This window comes from Coturnix japonica, chromosome 2 (assembly GCF_054131305.1).
Source record: "Coturnix japonica strain WE chromosome 2, WE-NBRP24, whole genome shotgun sequence".
Taxonomy (NCBI): Eukaryota; Metazoa; Chordata; class Aves; order Galliformes; family Phasianidae; genus Coturnix; species Coturnix japonica.
The window spans coordinates 21,390,670-21,405,690 of NC_140664.1; the positions used below are offsets into that span (position 1 = coordinate 21,390,670).

Below are 15,021 nucleotides of genomic sequence, written 5' to 3' on the forward strand. Positions count from 1 at the left end.
GATATGAGTACTACTTCAATAACTTTCTTACTAGTTAGATGATATGCCTGATGTGCTGGGAGAACTGAAGTTAATCTGTTTCCATCATACCTTGCTCATTTGGTAAAATTCTGCAGAGGTGTAAATTATCATAAAGGCTGTCAGATGGAGGAATCCAGAGGCTGCGTGGTCATCACATTCTCTATGAAAAGCCTGGTACATTAGTATGGACATCTTTTCACTCTCACTATGGACACAATTTCTTCTAAATGCCCTTTTCCCTAATTTTGCTTAGCTGCTCGTGCTGGTTTATAGATGAAATCATAAATGATGCCACAGGAGAAAAGAAGCTAAAATTCCAGGAATGAGCATCTTATGCTCACAGAAAATGTGACCATCTAAGGTGTAACGAAACTGTGAAGTCTTAGTTTAGAGATGTGAGGTCAAAATAAAAGAAAAAAAGAAAACAAAAGAGAAGTATAAGCATATGTGCTTAGTCAAACACAGCACAAACATTTTTTGAACCAAATAGACTAGATTATTGGATTTAGCATCAGCAGAAGAGAAACTGAACTTTTCTTGCTGTGAATACTCTCCTTTGCCATTTGAATAGGTCCATCTTTCATGTTGGTGCACCAAGCTTACCTCTTTAGGAAAAGGACAGCCACATGAAGGTGTGAAGTCTGCATTTTTACTCCTCCTGGACATCTTCATGTCACGGCTTTTATGCTGGCCCTGGCTCCCTCTTGGCAATGAGATGCAGGGGGCTGTCACTGCCTCTATAGTTGGAAGCAAGGAGACAAGTGGTCTCATGGAGGGCCTGTCAAGATCTCCACTCACATTACTGAATGCTGATAGTTGTCATTGAAATAGCTATCGTTATCAGATCTCTTTTTCTGTGTTTGAGGAAAGAAATTATTGGGGAGTTATTTATCCAGACAGAGGTCAGAAATTGCATCAGTTTTGTTGATCAGGGAGCTCTGCATGACATCAAGTAAAAACATGACTAAAACACATCCAACATGATTTTAATGGAAATGTCACATTTAGCCAATCTTAGAATATTTTTGACAAGCTGATGGTTCTTTGTAGCACTAGCTGGAACTTGCTTTGAAGTGGTTTCACTGCTTTTTTATACTTCTAAAGCTCAAAGGTCAGTAGATTTATCCATTTGAAGGTCTCTGTGAAGGGGTCAGCTCAAAGCTTCACTCTGTTTTATTCCTTATTCAAACAAACATGGGGCAGCTGCAGAGGTTAGTTAGGAGATGGGATTACAGTGTCTGCAGTGTGAGGAAGGTGTGCCTCTGAATGTTCCTATTATGGTGAATTTTGTGTGAACAAATGACCCAATTCATGAACTATCAGGCATTGGTGAGGTTGCTGTGGTCAAAACAGAAGTCATCCAGAATTGTATCTGCAGTATTAATCATTGGTATAAAAGTATTATCTAATGTCAGGCTTTTGGGATCTAAGGGACTGAAGTAATCTAGGTGAGATCTCTAGTAACTGAGAAGCTGAATGCCTGAGAAGTAATTTGTGCTGAAAATTGCATTTCTGTTTCTGTACTTTTTCATGTGAGCATAACCTTTTGTTTCAGGCATGAATCCTTTTCTGCTTATCCATGATGCTTTGAGATCAGACAACTGCAATGTGTTCTACTTGCAGCTATTCCTAAAGGGAATTTAAAAGCATGAGCTATCCCACTTATCAAAGCAGGGAACATTTAACACCACTGTGCCATGAACCACAGCAATTCCCTGTGGTCTCCTGTGTAGGATTCAAGGTGATGGCATTGACCTTTATAAACCTAAATGGTCTGGCCCAGCTTATTAGTGCCTTCTCTGTGCAATACTCCATGGCTGTAATTGGGAGAGGTTCAAACTGGAAGTGTTTTGGAATAATGCATTGATTGTGTAAGATCCAGGACTCTTTATTTTCCCCTGCAAATTCTTCCAACTGTATCAGGTCTTGGGGGTTGGGCGGGGGAGCATTATGGAAAGGCATGTAACAGGGAATTGATGGATGGTTCTTCAGTATGGAATAAAACACTGTGAAAGCATAGTTCTTCATGATTTTGTTGCTGGCAAGGAATTTCACTTGACTTTGATTGAGTTGAGACCATTAGCCCATTGGCTCAGCAATTCGTTCAGGAACACAGAGGAGTATAGTTTTAGTTGCAGAACTGGAACTGCAGCTATGTAAGCACTATGCTGCTATCTTGAAGCCTGAACTGTAAAGGCAGCCAGACTCCAAATCTGTTTAGTTACTACCTACTTCCCAGACTTCATGGTGATGTTAGTATCCTGGGGTAATGGGTAGCAAAAGGAAACCCAGCTGCCAAGATGCAATGATCTTCCTCAGGGCACCTGGTCATTAAGGATCATTGTCATCTCAGTGTTTCAGTGGGGAGAAGACTCATAAATGAAGGGCGACAATGAAAAATATTTATTTATTTATTTATTTATTTATTTATTTAACTCAAGAAGTTTATATATATATATAAAACTCAAGATGTATATACAAATGTATATACATATACATTTGTCAGTAGAAAACTTTGCATTGTTTTTTGTCATCTTCACTGATCAATTCCTTATGGATGGAATTCATATAATCCAGTGCTTCCATCGCAGCATGGAAAATGATTTCAGAGGCAAACTGGGGGTGACATCCAATAAGCAGAGCAGTTTTCAATCATAAAGAGATGTCACGGTGATTTCTCACCATATTTAACTTTTCTTTACTGAGAGCAGCATAGCACAAAGGCATAGCTATGCCTCATATCTAAATGTCAGCAAAGAAAGTACTGCAGACTACAGCTGGCCTTTTCTTCCTTCTAGTGGAGACTACATGAGGATGAGAGTGGAGAAATACTACAATAAGGAAACATAGGATGGATTTATCTGGAACTTAGGAACATAGTGAGAGAGGTTTGATCTGTATTAGCAGGGGCCATTGGACTGTATCGCATCCACCATGTTTGTGATGGTGCTTCATAAAGCAGACTATCACAAGTTAGGGAAGGGAGAGAAAAGGTAAGGGTATTATCTGAATATAATTACCTTACCTAATCCCACTGGATTCCCATTTTGCTGCTGGATATTAGAGGTCTTTGACCCACACAGTGAGAGCCTATGTGCCTCAGCAAAAGAAAGATTGCTCACTGCTTTCAAGTTACTCAATTTTATCTGAGTAGTAACAACTCCTGAAGGAATGACAGAAATGTTTTTTTCCTTCCTCCCTTCCCTGTTTATAGCTCTGACCTGCACTTCTTCAGCACTTCAAACAAAGGCAGGAACGATATTTGTTCTGCCTGGGTTTTGTTATTCTAGGTTGCTCGTATGACAGCGGAGTCTTCTCATATTGCTCTTATCTGTGCTGGCTGGGAGAGATGTTAAACCTCAGAGCCCCAGGATCCCACGCACCAACAGAGCAACTTGTTGGCCTTCCAAGATATAAACAAATCTCCCAGTATCAAAAGGTAATAAAATACAGAGAACTTTAAGATCTTTTGCTTGGCTTGTACTGAATAGCTTCCCTATGAAGTGTTCTGGATAGTGTTTCTCTGATAAGCGTGAGATTAAGAAAATAGTATAATATGACAGTACCTAAACTTGTTTTTAACAATAATGTCATTTTAATGGTGCATATTATTTCTAGAACAATTTCTAATGTTAAGACAGGCATACCTGGAGATGTGTCCTATTATATTAAGCACAACACTGGTTTTCAGAGCCAATGGGTACATAAAGAGTGAAGGATTTAAGTCAGTGCCAAAGTGAATGGAAAAAATGTACCATGGATCCTGTACTTTTCTGTCTTTATTGGGCATCCAGATGAGCTCAAGGCTGAAAGCATGTAAAGACCTCTACTATGATTTTCCTGCTCACCTACTAAGCTGTCATCACTCTTCAGGTAGAGGCCTGGATTCAGTCTATTTTTAAGCATCTAAAATGCATACCATGGCTTCTCTGTAGTTCCTCTGTACTCGAAGGAAAGAGCTCCAAGTTCATTTCAGTCCACTTAAACTTTGATTCACCCTGGGGAGCTGTCTGACCCTCTTAAGACCATGGAAGGAACTTCTGAAGACACAGTTCCCAGCATGACAGCTGAGCGTAGATTTTTTCCTGTGCATAAAGGGACTGCATGTCCACCAGATGCAAGCATTTCTTAACCCTCCTCACCATCCTCCTGCCGCCTTCTTGTGTGATTACAACAAATGTAGCCCCTGAGATGTACAGTTAAAAGGCATGACAGGAAAACGTATACTCACACTGTGAAGAGGGGAATTGAGATTGTGCAAGTGGCATGATTCCAGGGTGCTCTCTTCTGCAGGGATGGGGATGCTCTCTGTCCTGCTGTAGTACCCACTCAAAGGCAGATGAATCACCTCTGCTGTCCTGGCTCTGCTGACCTGGGCACTGAATTGGAAAGGTACAAAACCAGAACTGCCTGTGGCTTTTTTGCTCTTTAAAGAAGAGATACAAAGGTTGAACTGACCTTTAGCAGAAGCCAATGTTCCCCTCAGGACAAAGTTGTAGTTCTCAAGTTGCTATTCAATTCAATAATTCAGCCCAGTAAAGCAGGCAAGCCAGTAGCACCTGGTGGGCTGGAGAGTGCCCTTATTCTTGGCTCCAGTGGCCCTGCCTCACTGCCACACTCTTGGACTCTCTGCCTGTAGAGTGGTGATGTCAAAGATACTGTCTGATTACACTGTTCACTATGAACCCAGACAGGCTACTCTGAGCTTCTGTGTCGCTACAAAAAGCAGCATGAGTATTTATTTGTACATGTCTCTTGTCTGTCCTTTATCTGTTTGTGATTTTATTGATCAACCCAAATGCAATCCTAAGAAATACTCTTTAATCATTGGTGTTTAAAGAAAAGGAGTCTGAGGGGGCTTCATAACTCTCTCCAAGCACCTGAAAGGAGGCTTCAGAGAGGAGAGTGTCAGTCTGTTGTTTTTTTTCAGGTGACAAGTGGTAGGATGCAAAGAAATTGATTCAAATAATGCTAGGAAAGGTTTAGAATGGAGTTTGAGAAGTCCTTCCTCATGCAGGGTAGTCAAGCATTAGAATGGTCAGCCCAGGGAGGTAGTAGAGTTCCCATCCCTAGAGATACTTAAGTTACATGTGGATGTGGCAATAAGTGACACAGTTTAGTTCTGGGACTTCGAAAGTTGGACTTGGTGACTTAGTATCACAGAATCACAGGGTGGTTTCACTTGAAGGGATCTTAAAGACCATCTTGTTCCAACTCCCCTGTCATGGGCATGGATAACTTCTACTAGACTAAGTTCCCCAAAGCCCTCCCAGTCTAGCCTTGAACACCTCCAGTGATGAAGCATCCACAGCTTCTCTGGGCAACCTGGAGTTGCCCAGACCAACCACTGAGTGAAGACTTTCTTCCTCCTAGCTAATCAGAATCTCCCCTCTTTTAGTTTAAAGCCATTACACCAGGTCCCATCACATTAGTAGTCACAAACTGGAGCACAGGAGGCTCCCTCTGAACACTAGGTAGCATTGCTGTGCTGTGCAGGTGCTAGAGCACTGGCACAGGTTGCCCAGAGGTTGTGAATTTTCCTCCTTGGGGATCTTCAAAAATCAACTGGATGTGAGCTTTGGTTATCTGCTCTGGATGCCCCTGCTGGAGCAGGGGTTTCTGCAGGTGATCTTCGGAGGTTCCTGCCTATCTCTGCCATACTGTGATTCTATGATAAGCAGATATGGAAACAGAAGTTCAATGCAAAAAGATGATAATCTCATCTTCCTCTTCACTAACTGATTTTAATTCAGTTTAATATCCATTCCCTGATTACTTAAACTCAGTCTGCCAGTTGATCCAGCAATTATGTAACTGTCAGTCCAATTTTAGAGAAAAGATGAGGCTCCCCACTGGCCCAAGGTTGGAGAGAGGCTTTAACACTTTGCTCCACACACTGGCAAGATGGCAGCCCTTCCTGCTGTGATGAAGGGCTCATCATTAACCTCCCATTAGCTCCTATTTCCATCTCTTCCTTCTGAGATACTCTAAGTAGTTCACAAAATAGGTTTTTGTGAGTACCAGCTAAATCTTTGCTTTCCCTTTCATAGGTGTAGCTGCATCAGGAGCAGAGACAGTCTTACTGGCTCTTTTTAGAAGAAAGAATTATATACATTTTTCCTCCATCTCAAAACTTTTCCTTGAGGAGATTTTGTTATGTTACAATTCAAGTCCTGCTATTTGGCACAGCAAGTAATTATTGTACAGTTACTGATTTTCTGACTCACCCGCTTGCAGATCAGTTCTGCTTCTTCGGATTCATTACAAGTCTCAAGGAGCTGAGCAGAAAAACAGCATGTCCCACCTTCACATGTCAGATAGTAAAGCTTAGTCATGCAGCTTAAAATAAAGTAAGCAAGGGGCAGATGGCAAAAAGGACAAAATGTGGCTTATTTAATCTGCCTGTGTTTGCAAGGAAGTAATTGTCTTCTAGGCTCCAGAAAACAGAGTGCTACCAGAAGACAAACAATGAAGCCTCTCTTTCCAGGGCACATATGACACTATTTGTATAGTTCCAACAGGAGCCTGCAGTTAATTCAGGGCTTTCAATAAAATTTACATTCACCATATGTAGAGGATAAAACACCTTCCCTCAACTGGGAAGCTGAATTGACCTACTTCCCCTCCCTTGTGTGATCAGTTCACCCAGAGAAACTGTAATCCTCTTTTGAGCCCATACGGTAAAAATTTCTTTAACAAAACGGCCTTTCCAACTTCAAACTATTACGTGAGGAAACAAGGCACTAAGTGGTACAATAACTTGAAACATATAATACTGTCAGAAACAATGACTATAGGCTTGACAGGTTCCATCAAACCAGTACCAATTTAAAGCTTTTAGTACGTGCAATCATTAATGTATGCAGAGCTGTTAAGTAATGACTCAGAGTAACTGGGCCACACTTTGTTTTGTACTGACTAACCATGAAAGAACAGCTCAAACACTGGAAGTACAGTTGCTGTTTAGGTATTCTGTTTTTAGTATCCTTAAATTTTGTTTAGTAACTTTTAAGGAATCAATGTTTATAGTGCAGTTCTCCATAGGGTGAAAGAACCTCTTTCTTGCTGCAGACAAATGGGACATGTTTTAAACATGCCATGTAACTGATGAGATGGTCACCTAAGCAAAAGTAAGAAGAGGGACAGACTGAATTAAATTGCATGCATGAAAAAGCTCATGAATTCCAAATGCTCTGAAAAGTTTTAACTTCTATACATTTTCAACCAGGGAGAACCTTCTGAAGATGCCAAAGCCATCAATGAGTCATGTTTAAAACCCTTATGAGAGCCAGAGAGGACCTGTCTGACTCTAGAGGGTGCTGTATGTTTTTGTACCTGGTTGAAAAGTGGCAGCTGCAAAGCAGCATAACTGGAGAACACACAACGTGAAAATGTGACAATCCTTTCAAATTTGTTTTATGCCCCCAAATTTCTAAACCTGAGCTCCAGTGATTTCTATGAGTCTTTCTAAAGCAGAGAATGTTCAGGGAAGATCGCATTCCTTAGGGAGAGGAAGAACCAGCCTCATGAGGAGAGGCAGGAGCAAAAACTCTCATAGATGAAAAGGCTGATGAGTGAGAAGATCCTCAAAAAGCATAAAACCATGATGATAGCAGGTGAGGTTAGAGCAGTCATTTCTTCCACCGGTCATGCAGATGCTCAGTAACACTAGAAATAAGTTCAAAACAGACAGAAGGCAGCCATGAGAAAGCTTGTGGAGAGGCAGATAGCTTCAGATGGTTTAAAGAAAAGATGGACAAACTCATGGACAAACAGCTATAAGCAGATAATAAGGGGAATCAACAGATGCCCCTTCTGTGATATATAATCCATTGCCTGCTAAGAGTGGATTAGAGGCTGGGGCCAGACATCTCCTGCTGCTGTTGCTGGGGGAGAACACTCGGCCAAATGGACTATTACTTGGGGTCATCTGGGCATTTAGTGCTTCCTGTTCTGCTTGTTCTGTCTGGGTGTTCCTCAGTGCTGGCTATAAATATTGGTATCTATAGATACCAACAGATACCTACAGATAATTTTAATTCTGAGTCTTACTTGATTGCTCAATAAGGCCTTTACCTGCCTCTTATTTTGATGTTAAACATCATTCGGTGTTTAAAGATCCACTTTTGGGCTTGCCTAGAGGCAGAAATATTTTGAAAGTGAAGAAGAGCTCAGCACCACCTTCATTCTTTACCCTCAAAAAGCAGGCCTTTTTCCACCTGTTTCACCTCTGGGGCTTGGTTTGCATCTACTTATCTATGTCTTCAAGAAAAGGAGATATAAAAGAAGGTTTGGATGTACTTACCTACAGGATAAGTTCAGAGATGATAGTCCCGACAAGGTGGAGTCATCATTTCAATCACCTAAGGAACAATAGTAACTGCAGCATTTTGCTTGTTTAGCACTGTTTCAGCAAAGGCTATTGCTCCACAGAGAAAAAAGAAAAACATAAAAAGGATTACTTCAAGAGAAGGAAAAAAGAAAATAGGAGCACAAATCCTGAACATGTGTGGGTATCTGGGCTCTGACTTACTGACTATGCTGTTCTTGCATCTTATGTTAAATTCTCTCCAGAATGACTAAAGACCTTTGGGATCGGTTAGTTGGAAGGTGGTCATTTCAAACCCAGGTCAAAAGCTGACTATCTTTGTAGTGTTCCTTTTCCATCTGCATCAAAATGTGCTCTGCTCTTGGTTTAACAGAATCCATTGAGTAACGTAGAAATGCTTCTGAAAACATTGCTTTGGATACAGAAGATATGCTTGCTCATTATTATTTCTGTGAAACTGGCACTGAAATAGAATTCTGTTGTGGCTGTTATAAATACATATCACTGTTGCTAGAATGCAATTTTCTAAGCTGTTATACCACTAACATAAGAAATCATAAGAGAAATTCCACAAGTTTAATCACAGTAAACAATGTTTCCTATAAAGATTAAAAAGAATACCCTATGATTTCAAAACCATCTAGTGGTTTTGATAGCTGTTGGTGCCAAACTGTGTGAATGTGTTAAAATCAGAAAGTACTGGGGACCTGGCTAGAAGGACAAATTTTACTGCAGGTTTCCCAAGTTGAAGCTCAGAACATCCAGTAGGTTTGCACAGAAACAGCAGGCAGATGTGACAGTGGAAATCCAAAAAGTATTCCTCAAAATTCTTCATGTTTAAAAGTCCCTCTTCTGCATTAACAAAACAAAAGTGGATTTGGATTGGCTTGAAAGTTAAGGTGGCAAGAGAGGTGTTTGTTATTGCCTAATCTGTACCCTGTCCTAGAAGACGTGTCTGCTCTACAGTGCAGTTTTTATAGTATGACTGTTTCTTTTATGAGGAACAGATACGCTCTTAGTTGAATCTTTCCATTGCCCCCTAATGCTGTACCTTCTGGCCTAATCTTCCCACTGCCTTTCCATTTCCCATCTAATGCAGTCTTCTTCATCTACCAGGCAGCAAAGCATGTTCCTGATATCTAGTTACCTTGGCTCAATTTCTCTCCTCTGTGGCTTTTCCAGGGTGGAAAATAATAGTAAAAGGTTGTCTCAAAAATCAGTAACAAAACCAAGGAAGCATTGGGGATTATCTTTTTTAATTGAGGCCCGGAGAAAAAGGCAAGTTAACCCCTGTAATAAAAAAAGCAAGTTAATCTTACTTCAGACAGATTTTCAGTTGCTGTTGTCCAACTCCTCCCCTCTAAATTCAGGCACCTCTGTTAGCAATGCGGTGTCTGATTAGCAAAAGTATTTAGTAAGCTAATGTTCACTGTCCACAGCAGGAGGCTCACACAGCTTGGCTGATGAGAAATGAACTGCCTGAAGCTAGCTTTTAATGGCAACTAATTTCCCATATTTGATACTCAGCTCAGCCAACTAATATCTAGCTCAACCGTGACAAGACAATCACAGTTCCTTTTGAAAATCCTTTAATCTGGGATGCAAACCAGTGTGCTCAAGGCTATAATGAACTTCTGAGATTACGTACTGGCTATTTTAGAAGGAGGAATATTTTCTTCCCTTTTTTCTTCTCTGTATCAGAAAGGCTTAAGAATACAGACTTTCATAGTTTCCTGCTTCTGTGCATCTTGCCTAGTGTGCAGAGATAATCTCCTCCTGAAAGTCACTGGCAAAAAAAGTTTTAAAAGGTCAAGTAAACAGCTTTCTCTTCAGATAACCCAAAGGATGTGGCAGTCCGCAACAGCACAACATCATAACTGTCTTTTAAATCAATTGATCTTGTTATTCTAAATGTGTTTTAAATATCTAACATGTTTTATACTTCACTGGCTTGGGCTTTGACAAATCCCATTACTCTCTGTTACTCTATCTCATTACACAGTGAATTATTAAATAGAACACTTAACCTAATTAGATATTATTGTCATGATACATACAGACATCTTGAAACGAGTCATTCCTTTTTGTTGTTTTGACTAGTCCATCAATTTTTTTCACTCTTTTTCTGTGTTGTCATTGCTTGGTGTTGGGTTTTTTGGGTGTTATTTTCTTTTTTCTCTTTTCCTTGGAAGCATCAAATCTCTTTTTTTTTTTTCCCCCACTAATTCTTTCTTAAATATTTACTAGAAATAGCAATACACAATCATGTATGGATCTACGTTCATTAGTGATATAGCAAGTGTGTCTGTACACATATGTGCACACAGAGATAACAAAAATGACTCTGGGCCACACATTATTGTACGAGTGTGTGGTTTTTCACTTGTATAGATTAAGGTTTGGGGCTAGAATACAAGTTTTCATTTCAAGGACATTCATCCCAGGAGGGAGGAAATCCTTAGACTCCTCTGTAAGTTGGTTGAAAGTTCCCACCCCATCCCATGACACGTGCTTTGTTCAACACATGGACATCCAGTGTGCTGTTGAGCCTCATCAACAGGCTTTAACTGAGAGGACCAGAGCAGGAATCTGTAAGGCTGGGTGAAATAATTGCTGGCTATTCATTTCAGAAAATTATCAGATCTACAAAGCTAGACTGGTGTATTTTACCAGTGTTTTCAAAATATGGGGCAGTCATGGCTGGTTAATTGGAAAAGATGCTTCCTATCAAATAGTATGCTTCTAAATTAACAGACTGTCACTTGCAGATCTGTTTCGGATCACTTCATTATTATCCCAGAAAAAATTCAAAATAAAATATTTATTTTCTTCAGTCACACTGTGCAAATCAGGTCAAAAATATTACTTGAGATAGGAATAACTTGTAAGAGTTGCTTTGGCTATTTACCAAGCTGTCATGTTTATCTTCTCAGCAGCATTTCCCATATTCAAAACATGGCAAATGCTGTAGACAGTGTTATTGTTGTGGGAGGGAATTATCCAGCGTGTAATGATGCTAAGTATAGATTATTCATTTTCCAGACATGGCTGTTGTATATGTTACGTTCACGTAAACTCCTTTATGGCTAATTTGTGCCACCTGAACTCATCTCTGTGCTGAGGATGCACTGAGGGCAGTGCAGCTTCTTAATGAAAGTCTCCATTGCTATCTGCTTTATTTGACACCACTGGCACTGTTGCTCTTGCTGACCAATGTAGAGGCAGCGCCAATACCTCATACTTCCTTGCTTGGACACAAATGCATCTGTGTCAGAGTAAGGAAAGCACTCCCTGCTACATCCTTAGGACCAGGCACTGTGAACTGTCTCTTGAGCAAGAAGCACAGAGATGGTGAAGGCACTGCAACATGCATCTCTCATCACAGAATGTTCTGGGAATATCTTAATTCAGAAATCAAAATGGAAAGCTTTCCTCTGATACAGGTTTCAGTTATAGTATTGGACATACCTCCAAATGATGTGGCTCATTTGCAATATGTAATGCAACATACTGGATGAAGGTATAAATTAATATGATCTGTGTCACAATTAATCCTTTGTAAGGACACACCCATTTTGCAGAGCAGCAGAATGCCCACTTAGGGTTTGTTGTGATGAGCTGTTTTGCAGTCCTTCCAATGGTGACAGCAAAACAAAGGTTTTTATCAAGGGCAAAATTCAGCTAAGAATTCAAAATAAACATCGGTGTTATTAAAAAAGTATTTGTCATCTATGAAACAGTATTTGGAATGACATATTTCTGAATCGAAAAGAGATTCCTAGGGTTTGTTTCGATGCTACATATACTTGATGCTACATGTGCTACATACACATTGTGTTACATGAAGGTAAAACATTCTGTTTAGAAGACTTGTTGTCTGTAAAATCAAAAGTTAAAAAAAATTTGAAGAAAGTGGATTTGGAGAGTGGGGATTAAGAGATGGGCATGATGAGAATGGCTGGCTACTGATGAAGTCCTAGCCAGAGACCTTGTGAAGCAACATGGTCTGTACTCACATGATCACCTACCACCTTCCAAAGGTCTCTTGGCTTGCTCAGTTCACAAAAGGCAGGATGCAGAACTAAACATAACGTGCATGTTATGTTTATATGGAGAAAAGGCCTTTTGCTTGCAGGGTCCTAACTTTCTTTGTGGCTGCTGTTATGATACATTCAGTGCTTGAGGCCAGATGTGAGAAGAGAAAGGTGAGAGTTTCACAGGAAGGTGGCTCACAGAAACCTTGTGAAATTGGATTTTCTCCCTCATTCCACTGCCAGATTCTCAGGTGATGATGGGCAAAGTCACTCCAGTTGGTTCTTTCACAGGTGGCCAATAATTACACATTCCTCTATCTGAAAGTGCTTAATTTACATTACTGTTTCTACATAAAAATGCAGAGCACATATCTATAGTGAAATTCCTGAATATATGCAGCCATTCATGCTAAGCGCTGTAAAAAATGAATTCCTAGACATCCTAAAGTGGACGCCTAAAATTAATGAGCATTTTTTAAAACTATTTTAATCTTAATCTTTTTAACCTTGAGTTCCCCACTAGTTAAAGGAGATAATTACACATCTCTCCATCATGAGGTTGCTATATGGGTACAATTATCAAAGATTTTGAACCATTTAGATTCTAGAATGATAAGTATTATGAAAGAAACCTTGAAGTAAAACAGCGGCTGTATGTTCAGCACATAGGGATAGGAAGCAGTGTATTGGAAAGTGCTGTGGGCTGAATGGCAGGCCTAGAAAATGATCCAGCACACAGCAAAATCCTGTCTACACACTAGTGGTCTACCTCAACACCAGAACCGCTGGAAGTCAAGTCTGCTCTGGCATTGTATTCTTTGAGTCTAAGATGAAGAGATGAGGGGTCCATGGCCAGTTATGGGGTAGAGAGAGTGTCTGGAGTCAGCTAGTGGAGGGATCCATATGGTGTGTATACAAGTGTATATATTTTCCATGTAAGATTTGTTATCCTAATTGACTAGAAATGGGAACAGGGTGAGGCTATGGTGCTGCATGTGTCTGCAAGGGCTATGTTTTCTGTGTTGTTCTGTGTGGCCAGTCATGGGCATTTATACATATATATGTATTTTGTGAATGTGTGCATGCGAACCTATTGGGAATACATGTGCAGCCTCACCTCCAGCTGGTCCTGGGGATATGGATCTGCTCTGTTGGGCTGTTGGGTATGACAAGCCCTGACAGATGGGCTCTTCTTTGCCAGACGGTTTCAAACCCGTTTCCTAAACAACTAAGAAATGCTGGAATTAAGGGAAATGTGATTTACTTCCAGGATATAAGGAATTACGGCCTAACAGTTACGGATCCTCTTAATATCTCTTCCTCTGAAGCTGGCCCTTTGCATACCCTCACATGTTGTATAATCACTTCCGTCTTGGGAATGACAAGCAGCAATCAGCAGTTTGGTTTCAATAAAGCATACACTACACAAAACAGATAACACCAATGCATAGCTTCTTCCTTTGAGACAATCTTCATATTTCTCCTCCTCCTTCTGTGTATCCCTTTACATTTTATTTTATTTTATAGATCATCTTCCCTGGGATAGCTGGCAAATGTCTCAAATAAATTCCATATTCCTGGGCAGAGAGGTCTCTCTGGGCACTGACATTTTTGCTGTTTTCCAAAGAAAGCAAAATTACCAGCTTTAAGGAAAATATTGCACCTGTGTGCAAGTTGAGGGGTAGGACATGAATATCACATTACAACATGAATATCACATTAGGAAGTGTCTCAGTAGCTTCATAATTGCTGCAGATCATTGGCACCTCATGACAGGGATGCATTTCATCTTCCAGTTTTTCATCACAAGATGTATCTGCTGACTGCATCTTGGTTCCTGTGTTCCTTAAGAGCCCATGAGGGAATGACTGAGGTTGTAAGGGCTGTCTGGGGCCATTAGGCCCATCGCTGCTCCAGCAGAAACACCCAGAGCAGGGAGATCAGGCCCATGGTCAGGTGGTTTCTGAACATCTCCAACGAGGGGACTCCACAGCTCATGAGCAACCTGTTCACAAATCAATGCATATCCTTCCACACTGCAACTCAATGAGTTACAATCTGTGATTCATCACTATTTACCTCACAACTCAAGTCATAAATGATTTGATAATATAATTGTATCACAGTTGATGGGTTTAACTCAGTTATATTCAGGTTTTGCCATGGCTGGTCCATGGAGCACAGCTGGAGAATTGGACACTCCTCGTATAGTCCACTCTTCTTCCAGAAGAGTTTGAAAATTGAGCTAGTGGCACTGTTGACACTGTAGTAACTGTTTGCTAGGAGGAAAGTATAGGATTTTATTGTAAAGCAATTTTTAGAGAAAATTATCCAATTTAGAATTAGATGATACTTAGTTGATAAAAATCTCCTTACAGGCATTTTGCTGTATACTGTTGTTAATTTTTCCTTGATAAACAGCTTATTCCCAGCACTGCAAAACCCCGTGGCTTGCTGCTTACACAATACTGCTAAGAACTGAATTCTGAGGTCTTTTATTTTTTTTTTCCAGCACCTTCTTTATTATTTTTTTTTTTTCAATGTAAGCAGTGCAGCTGCTGATCAATTTTGTGACATGAAGGATGGTGATGTCATGACCTGGCAAGAACAAACAGTGACCACAGGAGATGCAAGAAG

General features: G+C 40.3%; 1 long non-coding RNA gene across 1 annotated transcript; it reads right to left on the minus strand.

Annotated features, from left to right (window-relative positions):
* Positions 1–357: 357 nt before the first annotated feature.
* On the minus strand, positions 358–6,478 carry LOC146761726 (uncharacterized). Its single transcript, XR_014942487.1, has 3 exons — positions 6,249–6,478; positions 4,253–4,400; positions 358–758 (listed from the first exon to the last, which is right to left on the minus strand). It is a non-coding gene; the product is annotated as an uncharacterized LOC146761726 (long non-coding RNA).
* Positions 6,479–15,021: the final 8,543 nt, after the last annotated feature.